This window comes from Pleurodeles waltl, chromosome 3_1 (assembly GCF_031143425.1).
Source record: "Pleurodeles waltl isolate 20211129_DDA chromosome 3_1, aPleWal1.hap1.20221129, whole genome shotgun sequence".
Classification (NCBI taxonomy): domain Eukaryota; kingdom Metazoa; phylum Chordata; class Amphibia; order Caudata; family Salamandridae; genus Pleurodeles; species Pleurodeles waltl.
Window position 1 is genome coordinate 1,334,667,849 of NC_090440.1, and position 19,887 is coordinate 1,334,687,735.

Genomic DNA, 19,887 nt, shown 5'->3' on the forward strand with positions numbered 1-19,887 from the left:
TACCTTGTGCGTTGGTCCTCCGGGAGGTGACAGGAGCCATGGGGAGGTGACCGCCAACAGAAGACCGCCAACAGAAGACCGCCACACAGAAATGTGGGTCGTAATTCTGTGGGCGGTGTTCTGCTGGCGTGGCGGTGGAGGTTGACCAGTCTCCACTTTCCCGCCGACCGCCAGTGTGGCTGCTGGCGGTTTTCCGGCGGAACGCTCCCAGCGGTCAGAATGCGCACAGCGGCATACCGCCGCGGTCGGCGGTCTTCACCGCGGCGGTAACTCGGCGGTCTTGCGAAAAGACCGCCAAGGTCAGAATGACCCCCTGTATATCACTTTTCAGTGATATCCCTACAATTTCCCATTGCAAACTTTATTCTTTTTGACCTACAATTATCCAGATAAATATTATATATTTTTCTAAACACTGTGTGGTGTATTTGTTTTGTGGTGCTATATGGTGGTATTGTATGATTTATTGCACAAATACTTTACACATTGCCTTCTAAGTTAAGCCTGACAGCTCGTGCCAAGCTACCAGAGGGTGGGCACAGGATAATCTTGGATTGTGGGTGACTTACCCTGACTAGAGTGAGGGCTTTTGTTTGGACAGGGGGGGTAACCTGACTGCCCACCAAAAACCCCATTTCTAACAACGTTTTTGGTGTGTATTACAATATTTATGTTTTATAATGCACAAGGTGATCGATCACTGTTATTTCCATGTTGGTCTAACTATCTCATTGTCCACTATGTGAGTGTTTTTCATGATTGTATTGGGAAACCCATCAAGTGTATTATTTGTATTGTAATGGCACTTTTACTCAGTAGACATTAGGTGATCAAGACCCGGACAGCCCAAAACTTGTAACAAGAAAACAATAATCACTCTCATGGCGACATTTGATGTTAGATCATTATACACCAACATACCACATGAGAATGGTCTAATAGCATTATCTGAAACACTTATTAAAAGAACTATGAAAAAGCCATCAATCAACGTGCTTACTGATTTTGCAAGAGTTATCTTTAAATACAACAATCAGTAGACCCTATCTGCTGATGCAAGGGACTGCCATGGGCACTCGGTAGGCTTCATCCCATGCCAATATCCATCGACAAAGTAGAGCACCATAAACTTGATACTTCTAGCAACAAACCAGTGGCATGGCTAAGATCCATTGATGACCTTTTTATAGTTTGGAATGCTGGAAGTAGAAAACTGAAAACATTTACGGCTTCTATCAGCAGTATTAACCCCAGCATCAACTTCGTCAGCCACAATGCTAAATACAAGCATCATCTCTCTTTTCTGGATGCGGAGCTCACCATTTACGTACAGAATATGGTAATTGATCTGTACAAAAAGCCTACAGATGCTCCTTTAAAACTATATTGAATTTCATGCCCCCTAAAACTTGTGCCTTAAAGTAAATGTGCCTTGTGCCCTCACTGTGCACTGCTAATTACCTCACATATTGCATCACTCATAATATGTTGTTTGACACCATTGATAATATCAGAGCAACATCTGAAATGACAACATTGATGATAGCACTGGGCATGGCTGGGTCGCGAGCTTAGTTATAGTTAGATCAGAGTGTCCATAGAAAGAATGTTTTTTTGTTGATAACTTTGGTGCCTTTTGACAAATCCTCATGAAACTTGTCCCCAAAAACGTTCTTCTTGAAAAGTCAGAGTGGTCTATCAAGCGGGGGCAGGGAAAATGTGGGTCCCAAAAAGCTGTTTCACCATGAAGTTTTGATAGGGATTTTTGAACAATGATGGAGAGAAAACGGCTGAAAAGGATTACATGACATATGGCAGAAAGCTAGATCTTCATTCAGAAAGCATTCTTTTCTTTTTGTGATTTGATGTAAATCTGTTCAGTAGTTTTTGAGAAATTAAGGTTAAAAAAATTGAGCTATCTAGGTAGGACTTGTTCAGATATGTTCTGATTGGCCTCTTTAATAGGGACTAGTCAATCATGACTAATAGAAAGCAGGCTTTCTAGAGCATTAACAATCATTTCTATAACAAAATAAAACCCCCTCATCTAACGGAAATGGTTTAAGTTTTGCAGATTTTATTCTATCAAAATGGCATTTAGGTATCCAAACGTTTGTCAGAAGTACTGAATGTTAGCACTCTAGCTGTTCATTAGAGCACTGCAGTAGAACTCTGGGAAATCAAATCAGTTGTGAGACTTTATTCTTATGTGGCTGAGGAAGATAGTGTGAACTTATGGAGAAAAAAAGTGCCATCATTTTAAATTCTGAAGCATCTTCCAAAACCTCTGAGAAAATCATAAGAGAAAACTGTTTTCACTCAAACATGGTGCATCAAATCCCAGCAGTGTCACAATTTTTCCTAGGATAAAATCACCTGAGAATGCGCCAGAATTCCTCAAATGAGTGTAATGCCACAAACAAAAGATTTTTATTGTGACTAAAATATTTTTTCACCCTTTATGCACCTTTTTGTGGGCCTAAAAAAAACGTGGTATTCACTATAATGCATTTCAATGGGGACCATGTTCCGAAGTCCTGCATTGACTGCCAGTGGTTTTGTACATGTTGTGGCCAGCCAATTATTGTGGCGTCCAACACCCCAACCCAATAGGGTTGCCACCTAGGTGTTCTTTACCAGCATGACTGTTATTTTAATGTCCCTGCAGTTTCAAAGATCAGGAAAATCACCTAAAGCCAGTTTACTCCAGTATTGGAACTTTAATAGATTCCCATGCTTGAATCCTTCCCCGTCGTCGAGATGGTAGTCCTTGGTGTAATACAGAAACTATGCTCCAGGTGCATTAGGCCTTAAAATTAGAAGCATATCAAAGTCGGTTTGTAAAAAAGGACCAAATTCTAATGACAACCAATCAGATCACATCACCCTCTAGAACCCTCCTGTGAGGAGCTGACTTCCCTCAGATTTTCCACTGCACATCGTGCTTAGGAATCCTCTGCTCAGTTTTTCTCTCAGATATTCTTTTCTGAGGAAATTTGGATAATCTTTTCTCTTCAGAAATTCTTACTTTTGGGTGCTTCAAACTTACAACCATGTCAGAGACACCTAAGAAAGGGCTTTTTTGAGCCTGTGCTACCTGCATGGAGAAGAGGCTGCATGTGGATGACCAGCATAAGGACTGCAAATACTGTCTCTATCCTAACCATGGAACCAGATACTGCAAGTTATGTAGGACATTTTCTACTAAGACCCTAAAGGACAGAGAGGGTCATCTTCTCATTTGGCTGCAAAAAGTAAAATCCAGAGACAATCCAGTTTCTGATGAGGACAGTGCCTCCTCTTCTGTGTCTGTCGTCAAGAGACCCGTGAGGAGACATGCTGTGGAAATGTCAGCCACTCACGAACCACCTAAAAAAAGCTTTAAAAAAAGTAATCTGAGGCTTCCTCAAAAATATGTAGCCCATCAAAAAAGGGGAAATCTGAGGGTTCAGATTACATAAAATCTGGAAAGAAAACCATCTCTGAACCTCCAACACCCCCTTTCAGAATAAAACATACTTTCAAAAAGCCAGCCTCTGCACTGTCAACGGGACCAACATCGGAACTATCTCCATCGACGGCTCATGCCTCAATGGCGACATCTACTGTTGTCACAATTTCTGATAGCAGCTACATCTGAATCCCTGTCAACAGCACACCCTATTTCCTCGCCGTCACTGCAGTCTTCGTCGACGCTGCTTGTCTCGTTTAATGATCCTCCCGTTTACGGAATACTTGTCGGCGCCTCCACGGACGACGGCGACTTTACCGATGAATGCCTCATCGACGACGATTCAACCGTCAACACTCCCACCGTCGATGCCGCTTATTTTTACGATTCCTCTGTTGATGATCACTTTGTCGACACCTCCACCATCGACGACATCTCACCTCTGGACAATCAAGCTAACAGCAAAGAGACATAGACTATCTACCATAGCTCTGTTCTCGTCGACGGAGCAGGTTAGTCAAAGAAAGGTCAAAAAGCATCACTTGACCCCCTCAATTACATCTCCTAGTAAGGTGTCAAGCCTACTACCTTCTCACCTTTTGGATGAAGACGACTCAGAGGAGGATGGCCTCTATGGGATGGCCCGCAGTCCCTCTCAGTTATGTGTCAAATGTCAGGAGTATTCGGATGATGATGACTCTTACTATGACCAGCAATATTGCGAACAGCAACAACAAGGGCTGGTAGGTCTCTTTCCCGGCTTTGTGTCGGATTTGCAAGTAATGTTAGTTGATTATAGGGAGCATTTTCTGCCAATGCCTACTTCGGTGCATCAGATGACGATTCCTGCTATACCACCAACCCCTCAGCAATTTCAACAACCGCAGGTTAAAACTCCTCCTAGACCTCAAGCTTCTCCTCAATTATACCTGCGCAGGGGGCAAGCCTCTTCGGATGAAGATGATGAGGAATGAGAAATCCATACAATGAATGATCAATGGGATGACTGTATCATTCCAGCACCTGCCTCTCCTGCAACACCTATTGTGGAATCTCCTCTGGAGGATATTAATGACTTTCACAACCTGCTAGAAAGAGCTGCCACGCGATTTGATCTACCGATGCCTGTGACTCAGCAGAATTGCTTCCTGTACGATTTCAAGGAACCTCACAGAAAAACAGTTAGGGCTATCCGAATAATTGACCATGTTTGGAGCCAAGGTTTGAAGATAATGCAGAACCCTGCAACAGTACCTGCAGTGCTGCCTAGGTTAAACAAAAAATATAAGTCCACAGGTGACGCTCCTGCTTGCCTCACAGGCCACCCAAAACCGGTCTCTGTCATCTCACAGGCAGCGCAACAGGAATCATTCTACGCTGTTAACCACACTGCCAGATAAAGAGGGAAGACTCCTGGATAACATTGGGAAGCGTTTTTTCCTCAATGTCTGCCATTGTGGTACGAGCTGCCAATTCTCTAGCACGCCTTGGCTGATACGACAGACAGCTCTGGTCTGACATGTCTCACTGTTTGGAAGAACTCTCAGAGGGTTCTGAGATGGAGGCAAAAAAGGTGTTCATGGAGGGACAACATTCTTCAGCGGAAATCATCAACTGTGCAGTTGACATCGCCGCCATGGGCTTTAGGCTTCTTGCTGGATCGGCTCATTTAAGGAGTCAGGGGTGGCTCAAAGCCACTAATTTTCGACCTGAAGTTCAGACAAAAATGTTATATCTTCCCTACGACAGAGAGGTGCTCTTTGGGAAGCATGTCAATGACTCGCTTCAGGCTATAAAGTCAGACACTGAGACAGCCAGATCGTTAGGCACTCTGCAGTATAGAAAAGTGCCTTTTCGTGGAGGCAGGGGACAACCTTCATTTTGTGGAGGATATCAGCACTATAGATTTCCATGGTACTCCACCACTTTCTACACTTCTAGACTCCAGTATCAGCAGAGACAGCTGCCCCCGGCAGCTTACACCAGACCCTATCACAAAGGCAAGCCTAGACGACAAGCTAAAGAAACTGCCCGTAGACAATGACTACGTTCAGCTGGTTCTCTCCCACTCTTCCCCTACAGTCTTTCACAGAATATTAAAACATCATATTCACCGCTGGCGGGCAAATAACCGAAGACAAATGGGTGCTAGATGTAAACGCCTCCATCCCAAGTTTGACAAAGACATCTTCGTCCGCTCAGCTTAGAAGTGGAAACCATGTCGAGCAAAGGAGCCATAGAAGTTGTACCATATTCCCAGGGGGGGGAAAGGTTTCTACTCCCACTTCTTTCTCATTCCGAAAAAATCTTGCTTACGGAGGCCCATCCTAGGCTTGCGAGAGCTAAACAAATACCTCAAGAAACAAACATTCTGGATGGTCAGCCTACAAGACGTCCTACAACTTCTAAACAGAGCAGACAATATGGCTTCTTTGGACCTTCAAGACGCGTACTTCCACATTCCCATTCACTCACTACACAGGGAGTTCCTAAGATTTGTCGTGAACGGCAGACACATTCAATTCAAGGTCCTTACCTTTAGACTACGATCAGCACCACAAATCTTCACCAAATGTTTGGCTCCAGTCCCAGCCTACCTGAGAAGGAAGAAACGCCAGATTTTTCCTTATCTAGATGACTGGCTAGTGAAAGCTCCCAACGTCAGTGCGCAAGTCCGTCAAGGCGACCCTGTGCCTTTTCGTGGACTTGGGCCTCGCTCTCAACAGGGAAAAATCACTACTCCAACCTTTGACTCGGATAGCCTTCCTAGGGGCTATATTGGACACGCAACAAACCAAAGCCTACCCAACACGGGACAGGTAGAACAAGCTAATCTCCCTAGCGAAGCAAATCCAAAGAAAAAAGTCTTTCAGTTCGACAGTCCAAATCCTTGCTAGGGATGATGTCATCTTGTATAAGCCTCATTCCCCACTGTCGACTTCACATGCGTCTGATTCAAGAGGAACTAGACAAGCAATGGAAGAAAGCACAAGGATCCTTCGAGGACACAATCCACATCACTCCGCTCATGATAGCTTCTCTCGATTGGTGGTCAGTTCCCAAAAACATTTCACAAGGTCTGCACTTTTTACCATAGATCCCTCCACTAACTGTAACAACGGACGCGTCCGTGACTGGATGGGGTGCATGCCTGCAGGACCTTTGAGTGAGTGGCAAATGGCCCCGCTCTCACCATCTCTTTCACATCAACCTTCTCGAGCTGAAAGCAGTATATTATGCTTTGCAAGCCTTCCTCTGAGGAATTTGAGGATTGACAATGCTTGTCAGGACGGTCAATACCACCACAATGCACTATCTCAACAAACAAGGAGGAATGCGTTCCCACCTATTATCTCGAGAAGCATTGACCATTTGGAGTTGATGTATTCAATACTCAGTGCACATAACAGCAGAGCATGTCCCAGGCCTGCAAAATACCATTGAGGATTCGTTGAGCAGGTTGACATCTCCTCACGAGTGGGAGTTAGACCAGCGGACACTGGGTGGAATATTTGACCAGTGGGGAAAATCGAATCTGGATGTGTTTGCAACTTCCCAGAATGCCAAATGCCAATATTACACAAGTTGGTATCACCAACAAGGATCGTGGGGGGATGCATTTTCGATCGCATGGTCAGGGATTTATGCATACGCCTTTCCTCCAATTCCTCTCCTCCAATTCCTCTCCTCACAAGGGTAATCAGGAAAAAAAAGTCGGAACCCTGCCAGATAATTCTGATAGCTCCAGCGTGGCCACTTCAACCTTGGTACACAGAGTTACCTCTCCTATCCTCATGTCCACCCATCAGGATGAAACCAATTCTGGAGTTGCTCCCCATCAACCAGAGACAAGTAAGACACCCGGATCCCAAGTCTCTGAACTTATCGGGATGGCTCCTGAATTCAACAAATTCAACCGCTTAGACATACCAAGTGATAGCAAGGACATACTAGCTAAAGCTTGGGCAGATAGCACAAATATAACGTACCGCCTTAAGTGTAAGCTATTTTGTTTGTGGTGCGAAGCCATGAATATACACCCTCTCTCCTCTGCCCCGGAAAGAGTTTTATCATACTTCTTTCAGCTGGCACGCTCAGTGCTTGTCCATGCGTCCATCAGAGTCCATCTGGCAGCTATTTCTCGATAAAGGAGACTACCAGGCAAACCATCTTTATGTTCGCTGAGGTTAATAAAGCAATTCTTGAACAATCTCTTCACATCCTTTCCTCCGGTGAAAGCCCCACCTCCAGCATGGCAACTTAACATCATCCTCGGCCAGCTCATGAAGGAGCCCTTTGAACCCATTCACAGGGCGGACATCAAGGTTCTCACATGGAAGGTGGCTCTCCTCCTCGCCCTTACTTCTGCGCGAAGGGTAAGCGAAATCCAGGCTTTCACGATACAGGAGCCTTTCTTACAATTAAAAAATGATAGTTATTCTGAGCACCAATCCTAAATTCATCCCTAAGGTGCCTTTGGATTTTCATATTAATGAAGTCATTATTCACAAATCCCCAAACTACTGCGGAAAGAACCCTGCATTCACTCTATCTTAAAAGATGCATCGCATTTTATTTTGACAGAATGAAGTCCTTAAGGAAAACTAACCAGATATTCATAGCCTTCAGCTCATCTAGAAAAGGGCACCCTGTAACTAAACAGACTATTTGTCGATGGATTAGGGACACAATCATTTTCTGCCATCATAGGCCGGATAGACCATTGAATACAAGTGTGCGTGCACATTCCACCAGAGCAATAGCCACATACTGTGCACTGTTCGCAGGTGTATCAATACAGGACATCTGTTGTGCTGCAACATGGAAGACAGCACATGCTTTCACGCGGCACTATTTCCTGGATACAGAGTTGCTTTAAGATTCAGCGGTTGGATAGGCAGTCCTTACAAATCTATTCCAATGAAGGTGAGCCATTTTATTTCTACCCTCCATCCGCTTGTTTTGTATAGAGTCATATTTTCTATAAAAGTAATAACTTTATGCTCTCCAGACTCTAGACCGCAAGAAATGACTTCTGAGAATTTTGTCACACTCTTTCACATATATAATACTATGTTGCTATTGAACATGTAGAAAATATGTAGATAATGTGTTACTTACTATTCTGATTCAAGCATGTGAATCTATGAAAGTTCCAGTACTGGAGTAAGAAATAAGTTACTTTCCTGTAACTGTAGATCTCAAGTATTGGACACTTTCATAAATTCACATGCGACCCACCCACCTTCCCTGGGGAGCTCACCTTCATTCTCTTGGTACTATCTATATTACAGCACTAGTGCTTGGAAAATCTGAGGTAAGTCAGCTCCTCACAGGAGGGTTCTAGAGGGTGATGTGATCTGATTGGTTGACATTAGAGTTTGGTCCTTTTTTTACAAACCGACTGTGATATGTTTCTAATTTTAAGGCCTAATGCACTCAATCTTTACATGCACTTCAGCATAGCTTCTGTATTTCACCGGTGACTCCCATCTCGACGATAGGGAAGGATTCAAGCATGTGAATCTATGAAAGTGCCCAGTACTGTAGAACTACAGTTACAGGTAGGTAACCTATTTCATTTTTCCCCTTATCAGTACCTAATTAAAACTGTAATTATAAGAAGAAAATCCTTTAAAATGTGTTGTAGAGCCTCCTTAATGACTCCTGAATGTTAATTAAAAGAAACAAAGACAGAAAGGCTATGCTAAAAATCTAAACAGATGATTTTATTTAAGGTTATTTTTAAGTATCATGTTCAGGCCTTTGCAGAACCTTAAAAGATGAACAAATGGCCAGTATTTCTCTCTGGGAAAGGTGGCTACCCTATAACTGTATGTTCGACGGCATGTGGAGCTGTAGATTCACATGCTGTGCACTGTTCCTGCCATCTAGTGTTGGGCTCGGAGTGTTACAAGTTGTTTTTCTTCGAAGAAGTCTTTTCGAGTCACGGGACCGAGTGACTCCTCCCTTTTGGCTCCTTTGCGCATGGGCGTAGACTCCATCTTAGATTATTTTCGTTCCGCCATCGGGTTCAGACGTGTTCCTCTTCGCTCCGTAATTAGAATCGGGAAAACTTAGAAAAACATCAAAATCCGTCTGTATTGTTTGCGTTCGGAACCGGTTTAGTATAAATACCTCTGCACCGACGACACAACCACTTTGGCGGCCCTTCGGGGCTTCCGCACCTAACAGAGGCCTGGTCGGCCCGACCACACCCGTCGTCGAAGACTCATGGACCGGACCCCCTTCCATTTCTGTCCGACGTGTCACACCAAGTATCCTTATACAGACCAGCATCGGGTCTGTGATCTGTGTTTGTCGCCAGAACACAAATTCTGGTCGAATCGAGCAAGCCTCGAAAGAGCCTCTCGGAGCCGAGACCGACAGTATCCATGGGGGTTTCGGTACCGAAAAAACAGCTTCGGAGCCGAAAAAGACTTTCTATACGGAAGAGCATGGGCTGTCTCAACAACTCAAGGAGAGGCACAGGTTCAAGCAGGAACTGGATTTGGAAGAGCTTGACCAGACTAAACCAAGGCTACAAATCCCAAAAGACACAGGGAAAATACAAACACACATACTGGGATGACGCAGGACGATGCAGACCCCTGGGATCTATACGACCCACCAGTTTCGGACAACAGTCCCGAGTGCTATCCTTCAAACTGACAACCATGTCAGAGACACCTAAGAAAGGGCTTTTTAGAGCCTGTGCTACCTGCATGGAGAAGAGGTTGCATGTGGATGACCAGCATAAGGACTGCATATACTGTCTCCATCCTAACCATGGAACCAGATACTGCAAGTTATGTAGGACATTTTCTACTAAGACCCTAAAGGACAGAGAGGGTCATCTTCTCATTTGGCTGCAAAAGGTAAAATCCAGAGACAATCCAGTTTCTGATGAGGACAGTGCCTCCTCTTCTGTGTCTGTCGTCAAGAGACCCGTGAAGAGACATGCTGTGGAAATGTCAGCCACTCACAAACCACCTAAAAAAAGCTTTAAAAAAAGTTATCTGAGGCTTCCTCAAAATTACGTAGCCCATCAAAAAAGGGGAAATCTGAGGGTTCAGATTACATAAAATCTGGAAAGAAAACCATCTCTGAGCCTCCAACACCGCCTTTCAGAATAAAACATACTTTCAAAAAGCCAGACTCTGCACTGTCAACGGGACCATCACCGGCACTATCTCCATCGACGGCTCATGCCTCAATGACGACATCTACTGTTGTCACAATTTCTGATGGCAGCTACATCTGAATCCTTGTCAACAGCACGCCTTATTTCCTCGCCGTCACTTCAGTCTTCGTCGACGCTGCTTGTCTCGTTTAATGATCCTCCCGTCTACGGAATACTTGTCGGCGCCTCCACTGACAACGGCGACCTTACCGATGAATGCCTCATCAACGACGCTTCAACCTTCGACACTCCCACCGTCGACGGCGCTTATTTTTACGATGCCTCTGTTGATGATCACTGTGTCGACACCTCCACCATCGACGACATCTCACCTCAGGACAATCAAGCTAACAGCAAAGAGACAGAGACTATCTACCATAGCTCTGTTCTCGTCGACATAGCAGGTTAGTCAAAGAAAGGTCAAAAAGCATCACTTGACCCCCTCAATTACATCTCCTAGTAATGTGTCAAGCCTACTACCTTCTCACCTTTTGGATGAAGAGGACTCAGAGGAGGATGGCCTCTATGGAATGGCCCGCAGTCCCTCTCAGTTATGGGTCAAATGTCAGGAGTATTCGCATGATGATGACTCTTACTATGACCAGCAATATTACGAACAGCAACAACAAGGGCTGGTAGGTTACTTTCCCAGCTTGGTGTCGGACTTGCAAGCAATGCTAGTTGATTATAGGGAGCATTTTCTGCCAATGCCTACTTCGGTCCATCAGATGACGATTCCTGCTATACCACCAGCCCCTCAGCAATTTCAGCAACCGCAGGCTAAAACTCCTCCTAGACCTCAAGCTTCTCCTCAATCTATACCTGCGCAGGGGCAAGCCTCTTCGGATGAAGATGATGAGGAATGAGAGATCCATACAATGAATGATAAATGGGATGACTATCATTCCAGCACCTGCCTCTCCTGCAACACCTATTGTGGAATCTCCTCTGGAGGATATCAGTGACTTTCACAACCTGCTAGAAAGAGCTGCCACGCGATTTGATCTACCGATGCCTGTGACTCAGCAGAATTGCTTCCTGTACAATTTCAAGGAACCTCACAGAAAAACAGTTAGGGCTATCCGAATAATTGACCATGTTTGGAGCCAAGGTTTGAAGATAATGCAGAACCCTGCAACAGTACCTGCAGTGCTGCCTAGTTTAAACAAAAAATAGAAGTCCACAGGTGACGCTCCTGCTTGCCTCACAGGCCACCCAAAACCGGTCTCTGTCATCTCACAGGCAGCGCAACAGGAATCATTCTACTCCGTTAACCACACTGCCAGATAAAGAGGGGAGACTCCTGGATGACATTGGGAAGCGTTTTTTCCTCGATGTCTGCCATTGTGGTACGAGCTGCCAATTCTCTAGCGCGCCTTGGCTGATACGACAGACAGCTCTGGTCTGACATGTCTCACTGTTTGGAAGAACTCTCGGAGGGTTCCGAGATGGAGGCAAAAAAGGTGCTCATGGAGGGGCAACATTCTTCAGCGGAAATCATCAACTGCGCAGTTGACATCGCCGCCATGGGCTTTAGGCTTCTTGCTGGATCGGCTGATTTAAGGAGTCAGGGGTGGCTCAAAGCCACTAATTTTTCAACCTGAAGTTCAGACAAAAATTTTATATCTTCCCTATGACGGAGAGGTGCTCTTTGGGAAGCATGTCAATGACTTGCTTCAGGCTATAAAGTCAGACACTGAGACAGCCAGATCGTTAGGCACTCTGCAGTATAGAAAAGTGCCTTTTCGTGGAGGCAGGTGACAACCTTAATTTCGTGGAGGATATCAGCACTATAGATTTCCATGGTACTCCACCACTTTCTACACTTCTAGACTCCAGTATCAGCAGAGACAGCTGCCCCCGGCAGCTTACACCAGACCCTATCACAAAGGCAAGCCTGGACGACAAGCTAAAGAAACTGCCCGTAGACAATGACTACCTTCAGCTGGTTCTCTCCCACTCTTCCCCTGCAGTCTTTCACAGAATATTAAAATATCATATTCACCGCTGGCGGCAAATAACCAAAGACAAATGGGTGCTAGATGTAAACGCCTCCATCCCAAGTTTGACAAAGACATCTTCGTCCGCTCAGCTTAGAAGTGGAAACCATGTCGAGCAAAGGAGCCATAGAAGTTGTACCATATTCCCGGGGGGGGAAAGGTTTCTACTCCCACTTCTTTCTCATTCAGAAAAAATCTTGCTTACGGAGGCCCATCCTAAGCTTGCGAGAGCTAAACAAATACCTCAAGAAACAAAAATTCCGGATGGTCAGTCTACAAGACGTCCTACAACTTCTAAACAGAGCAGACGATATGGCTTCTTTGGACCTTCAAGACGCGTACTTCCACATTCCTATTCACTCACTACACAGGGAGTTCCTAAGATTTGTCGTGAACGGCAGACACATTCAATTCAAGGTCCTTCCCTTTAGACTACGATCGGCACCACAAATCTTCACCAAATGTTTGGCTCCAGTCCCAGCCTACCTGAGAAGGAAGAAACGCCAGATTTTTCCTTATCTAGATGACTGGCTAGTGAAAGCTCCCAACGTCTAGTCAGTGCGCAAGTCCGTCAAGGCGACCCTGTGCCTTTTCGTGGACTTGGGCCTCGCTCTCAACAGGGAAAAATCGCTACTCCAACCTTTGACTCAGATAGCCTTCCTAGGGGCTATATTGGACACGCAACAAACCAAAGCCTACCCAACACGGGACAGGTAGAACAAGCTAATCTCCCTAGCGAAGCAAATCCAAAGAAAAAAGTCTTTCAGTTCGACAGTCCAAATCCTTGCTAGGGATGATGTCATCTTGTATAAGCCTCATTCCCCACTGTCGTCTTCACATGCGTCCGATTCAAGAGGAACTAGACAAGCAATGGAAGAAAGCACAAGGATCCTTCGAGGACACAATCCACATCACTCCGCTCATGATAGCTTCTCTCGATTGGTGGACAGTTCCCAAAAACATTTCACAAGGTCTGCACTTTTTACCATAGATCCCTCCACTAACTGTAACAACGGACGCGTCCATGACTGGATGGGGTGCATGCCTGCAGGACCTTCGAGTGAGTGGCAAATGGCCCCGCTCTCACCATCTCTTTCACATCAACCTTCTCGAGCTGAAAGCAGTATATTAAGCTTTGCAAGCCTTCCTCCGAGTAATTTGAGGATTGACAATGCTTGTCAGGACGGTCAATACCACCACAATGCACTATCTCAACAAACAAGGAGGAATGCGTTCCCACCTATTATCTCGAGAAACGTTGACCATTTGGAGTTGATGTATTCAATACTCAGTGCACAGAACAGCAGAGCATGTCCCAGGCCTGCAAAATACCATTGAGGATTCGTTGAGCAGGTTGACAACATCTCCTCACGAGTGGGAGTTAGATCAGCGGACACTGGGTGGAATATTTGACCAGTGGGGAAAATCAAATCTGGATGTGTTTGCAACTTCCCAGAATGCCAAATTCCAATATTACACAAGTTGGTATCACCAACAAGGATCGTGGGGGGAAGCATTTTCGATTGCATGGTCAGGGATTTATGCATACGCCTTTCCTCCAATTCCTCTCCTCACAAGGGTAATCAGGAAAATAAAGTCGGAACCCTGCCAGATAATTCTGATAGCTCCAGCGTGGCCACTTCAACCTTGGTACACAGTGTTACCTCTCCTATCCTCATGTCCACCCATCAGGATGAAACCAATTCTGGAGCTGCTCCCCATCAACCAGAGACAAGTAAGACACCCGGATCCCAAGTCTCTGAACTTATCGGGATGGCTCCTGAATTCAACAAATTCAACCGCTTAGACATACCAAGTGATTGCAAGGACATACTAGCTAAAGCTTGGGCAGATAGCACAAATATAACGTACCGCCTTAAGTGTAAGCAATTTTGTTTGTGGTGCGAAGCCATGAATAAATACCCGGAAAGAGTTTTACCATATTTCTTACAGCTGGCACGCTCAGTGCTTGTCCATGCGTCCATCAGAGTCCATCTGGTAGCTATTTCTCGATAAAGGAGAATACCAGGCAAACCATCTTTATGTTCGCTGAGGTTAATAAAGCAATTCTTGAACGATGTCTTCACATCCTTTCCTCCGGTGAAAGCCCCACCTCCAGCATGGCAACTTAACATCATCCTCGGCCACCTCATGAAGGAGCCCTTTGAACCCATTCACAGGGCGGACATCAAGGTTCTCACATGGAAGGTGGCTCTCCTCCTTGCCCTTACTTCTGCGCGAAGGGTAAGCGAAATCCAGGCTTTCACGATACAGGAGCCTTTCTTACAATTAAAAAATGATAGTTATTCTGAGCACCAATCCTAAATTCATCCCTAAGGTGCCTTTGGATTTTCATATTAATGAAGTCATTATTCACAAATCCCCAAACTACTGCAGAAAGAACCCTGCATTCACTCTATCTTAAAAGATGCATCGCATTTTATTTTGACAGAATGAAGTCCTTAAGGAAAACTAACCAGATATTCATAGCCTTCAGTTCATCTAGAAAAGGGCACCCTATAACTAAACAGACTATTTGTCGATGGATTAATGACACAATCATTTTCTGCCATCAGAGGGCGGACAGACCATTGAAAACAAGTGTGCGTGCACATTCCACCAGAGCAATAGCCACATCCTGTGCACTGTTCGCAGGTGTATCAATACAGGACATCTGTCGTGCTGCAACATGGAAGACAGCACATGCTTTCACACGGCACTATTTCCTGGATACAGAGTTGCTTTAAGATTCATCGGTTGGATAGGCAGTCCTTAGAAATCTATTCCAATGAAGGTGAGCCATTTTATTTCTACCCTCCATCCGCTTGTTTTGTATAGAGTCATATTTTCTATAAAAGTAATAACTTTATGCTCTCCAGACTCTAGACCGCAAGAAATGACTTCTGAGAATTTTGTCACACTCTTTCACATATATAATACTATGTTGCTATTGAACATGTAGAAAATATGTAGATAATGTGTTACTCACTACTCTGATTCAAGCATGTGAATCTATGAAAGTTCCAGTACTGGAGTAAGAAATAAGTTACTTTCCTGTAACTGTAGATCTCAAGTATTGGACACTTTCATAAATTCACATGCGACCCACCCACCTTCCCTGGGGAGCTCACCTTCATTCTCTCAGTACTATCTATATTACAGCACTAGTGCTTGGAAAATCTGAGATAAGTCAGCTCCTCACAGGATGGTTCTAGAGGGTGATGTGACCTGATTGGTTGACATCAGAGTTTGGTCCTTTTTTTACAAACCGACTGTGATATGTTTCTAATTTTAAGGCCTAATGCACTCAATCTTTACATGCACTTTAGCATAGCTTCTGTATTTCACCGGCGACTCCCATCTCGACGACAGGGAAGGATTCAAGCATGTGAATCTATGAAAGTGCCCAGTACTGTAGAACTACAGTTACAGGTAGGTAACCTATTTCATTTTTCCCCTTATCAGTACCTAATTAAAACTGTAATTATAAGAAGAAAATCCTTTAAAATGTGTTGTAGAGCCTCCTTAATGACTCCTGAATGTTAATTAAAAGAAACAAAGACAGAAAGGCCAAGCTAAAAATCTAAACAGATTATTTTATTTAAGGTTCTTTTTAAGTATCATGTTCAGGCTTTTGCAGAACCTTAAAAGATGAACAAATGGCCAGTATTTCTCTCTGGGAAAGGTGGATACCCTATAACTATATGTTCGACGGCATGTGGAGCTGTAGATTCACATGCTGTGCACTGTTCCTGCCATCTAGTGTTGGGCTCGGAGTGTTACAAGTTGTTTTTCTTCGAAGAAGTCTTTTCGAGTCACGGGACCGAGTGACTCCTCCCTTTTGGCTCCTTTGCGCATGGGCGTCGACTCCATCTTAGATTATTTTCTTTCCGCCATCGGGTTCAGACGTGTTCCTCTTCGCTCCGTAATTCGAATCGGGAAAACTTAGAAAAACATCAAAATCCGTCGGTATTGTTTGCGTTTGGGACCGGTTTAGTATAAATACATCGGCACCGACGACACAACCACTTTGGCGGCCCTTCGGGGCTTCCGCACCTAACGGAGGCCTGGTCAGCCCGACCACACCCGTCGCCGAAGACTCATGGACCGGACCCCCTTCCATTTCTGTCCGACGTGTCACGCTAAGTATCCTTATACAGACCAGCATCGGGTCTGTAATCTGTGTTTGTCGCCAGAACACATATAGGATACTTGTGAGGCCTGCAACGCTTTTCGATCCAAAAAGACCTTAAGAGATCGACACACAAGACGTTTGCAGATGGCATCGAAGTCGACACAACACCTTGACGTCGAGGAGGAAGAAATGAGAATTTCGATCCAAGGTTCGGAATCGGATGACTCCGACGGGGACCGGCCACCGACGGCGGCACAAAAAGTGGGTGCACCTGCCCCAAAGTCAAATGAAGAAACAAAAGGCCTCGGGGACGCCACTGCCGGAAGGCCATGGCTCCACTCACAAGAAAGGCGGTGACCAAATACCATCATCGGCACCGAAAAAGGCCAAGATAGTGCCGAAGTCTTCCGACTCGGGTCGAGAAACCGGCACCGAAAAGAGTCGACATCGATTGGTCGAATCGAGCAAGCCTCGAAAGAGCCTCTCAGAGCCGAGACCGACAGTATCCATGGGGGTTTCGGTACCGAAAAAAAACGGCTTCGGAGCCGAAAAAGGAACTTCTCTCTTTCCTGTAAACGTTGGTATCATTTTCGAACATGTTTTCCATACTACACTCAATCCGATTGTAACATCGGGTACGATTAAGTGCCCTTTCGGGCACCTGAGTCCTTCTCTGACCTTCTCGTGCCTACTGTGTCACAGGCTCATTGATCGGACTCCGTTTCGATTCTGCCCTTGGTGCCACGCTAAGTTCCACTACACCGACCAGTACTCGGTGTGTAACCTCTGCCTCTCTCCGGACCACAAGGAAGAAACCCTTTTCTTCAATAATTTGACTGCTAGTGTTTCATTTATATTTTTTATTACATTATAGAAGTTCATGAGTGCTGTAATATCTGGAGTGATTAGCAGTGTGTGGCAATGGCGCAAGTTATTGTTACCTTAGGGTGTGAGTTGTAGTTAGTTGAAATATTTCTAAATAGAACTGCTGAATTTCAGTGGTTTGGTGCGAGTAAATTCAGAACCTAACTATAACGTCCCTGGAACCTCTTTTTTTTTTTTTTTTTTTTTTTCAGTGAATTTCTATATTTTTTTTAATGTAAAGTAATTTTACCACATGTTAAGAGTGCAGCGAGGATTGGCTGCAGGCCCTGGAATGCAGCCAGACCCTGCAGCCAAGCCCCTACAACCACCCAACCACAAATGGCCCTGCGGCCATCCTATAACCACCCAGAGAATTTTCCTAGACCTTGATGAAAGATATACTTAGAATGAGATATTTTAGGACAAATTGAAAAGAAAAATGTATTTGCTAATTTTCGGTATATACCTTAAATATTTGAATTTGAAAAGTAATTAAAGCAGGAATGTGACTACTAACACACCTTGACTGGATCCCTCAACCCTCAGAGTGAGGGCCTGAGACCTTAACCTCAAGGTCACAGGTGACCGTTTACTATGCAGTTTCCAGACATACATATGAAATTCAACTCAAACATTTTGATGGCAAAAAGACATAAATATTCCATCACTAGGTATGTTCAACAGTCAAAACACTAGTAAATAAACAGACATACTGCATGAGATACCAAGATTTGAACCTTCAGTCTATTGAGTGACAGTCCAATAGCTTTACCAGTAGGCCAGAAGTGACTCTTATTTTTTTTATTTGCTAAATGTAACTATAACGTTTGAACCAAACATCTTGCTACTGTGACACTTCGAAGTTATTGAATGGGAAGACCATTGCAATCTCTCTCTCCCTCATATCGCACTAGGGGATGGAAGGGAGAGACTGACAGAACCGCGTGGGGGCCTAAAGGCCCCCGCGGTCCTAGTGAGCTCCCCACATCCTGCAGGAGCCAGCATTGGTCCTGCAAGCAGAGAGCTGCTTAAAATAGCAGCTCCCTTTTTGTGGGAGCAATGTTTTCATCTGTTTATGCGTGCAGGGAAGCAGATGAAAACTCTGCTTTCTGCAAGCAGCAGCTGTATGTCTTCTCCCTCTTGCAGAAAGCATAGCTATGTTTGCTTTTGCTTGGTGGGAGCTGACCGAGGGAGGGCACCTTGGGAGGTAGAAGAAGTCAGCCCTGGGGTTTGTAGGTCCCCCCCCCCACCCTTTAGTTTCTCCTGTTGAAGGTGGTGGTCCTGGGGCTGTAGTGGGCCGCAACCCCCCACTTCAGCCCCACATTCTTTTAAGATCCTTTGTCCTAGGGAGGTGGCAGTCCCCAGGGCTGCAGGGGGGCCCCCTCGCATTAATTTTTTAACTTTGTCCCCGGGAGGTGGTAGTCTCCGGGGTGCGGGGGGTGCCGGGCTGGTGCCCCCCGCATATTTAATTACCAGTGCCCCAGGGGGTGGCGGTCACTGGGGCTTTGATGAGCCCTAGACGGAGGTCTTGTGCGCCCGGTCCTATTTCATGTCAATGCCCCTGTGACCAGGCCCTCCCAGAGCATAAATAAAAGCAAGCACAGAGACCACTCTTGCTTTTATTTTATATTTGTGCTTTTTTTTTTTTTTTTTTAAGAATCGCTGGGAAATTTGCAAATAGTCATGATTTACGCTGTGTGTTTTTTAAAAACATGCTTTTTAGCCTTGGGGGGATGTCCCTGGGGGACACCTGCACCAAGGCTAGTGGGGTAGGGTAAAGGTACCCTGCCCCCTTTTCTATTTTTTTTATTTTTTTAAAACATTAATGTTTGATACTCTGCTGAAGCAAAGTCTCAAAATGGCTGCCAACATTTCCTGGTTGAAGTTTTGGCAGCCAACCAGATTGCTGCATGAGATCATCAGTATTCCCAAAGGCAGTGCGACCCTAGATATACACATTTGATTTTCTTTAAATATCTCAAACTACTGAACAGATTTATACAAAATAACAAAAAGGTTTCTTTCTGGACCAAGAGCTACCTTCCTGCCAAATTTGGTGTAATTCCGTCCAGCAGTTCGGGCTGTAGTTGTGTCTAAAATCTGTAGGGGAATAAAAATTGCAAACATATTTTTTTTGACCCCCTACTTTTTCTCGGCCTCTGCTTGACTGATCACCCCGAAACTTCCCATGCTCAACAAGATTCTAGGGAGCACTTTTTGGGGAACATTTCATGAAGATTAGTCAAATGATGCC

The 19,887-nt window shown here is 44.9% G+C and overlaps 1 protein-coding gene across 3 annotated transcripts in view; it reads left to right on the forward strand.

Moving 5' to 3' along the window:
• SIDT2 (SID1 transmembrane family member 2) overlaps positions 1-19,887 on the forward strand; it is a 278,793-nt gene that overhangs the window by 174,070 nt on the left and 84,836 nt on the right. The window lies entirely within an intron of this gene.